Source organism: Cynara cardunculus, assembly GCF_001531365.2.
Source record: "Cynara cardunculus var. scolymus isolate 2C chromosome LG 5, CcrdV1, whole genome shotgun sequence".
Classification (NCBI taxonomy): domain Eukaryota; kingdom Viridiplantae; phylum Streptophyta; class Magnoliopsida; order Asterales; family Asteraceae; genus Cynara; species Cynara cardunculus.
Window position 1 is genome coordinate 12780990 of NC_037532.1, and position 387 is coordinate 12781376.

The window sequence follows — 387 nt, forward strand, 5'->3', positions numbered from 1 at the left end:
ATGGCTTTCTATCGTAGGATGACTGGAACTTTTCCCTTCTAAACTCTTTTCACTCATAGGATTTTCTGATTGTCTTGTAATCAAGGCCAATGATTTGGCGAAAGCTTTAATCTCATCATCTAATTCAGAAGTTTCTTCTTCAGATTCTGATTCGACCAACAAAGCTTTCTTGCCTTTCTTCTTGTGTTCTTTGGCAGGAGTCCTTGATTTTTCAATTTCATCGGCAGCAAGAGCAAGAGGTCCTCCAATGGATACCTTCTTCTTCATTATGTCGCTCTCTTGCGCTGTAAGGGTTCCATACACGTCATGAAGAGACCAGCCATCTAAGTCTTGGTTTCTTGTAGAGACATGGATAGTTGAGTCCATTCATCGCCTAGACTTTTCAGG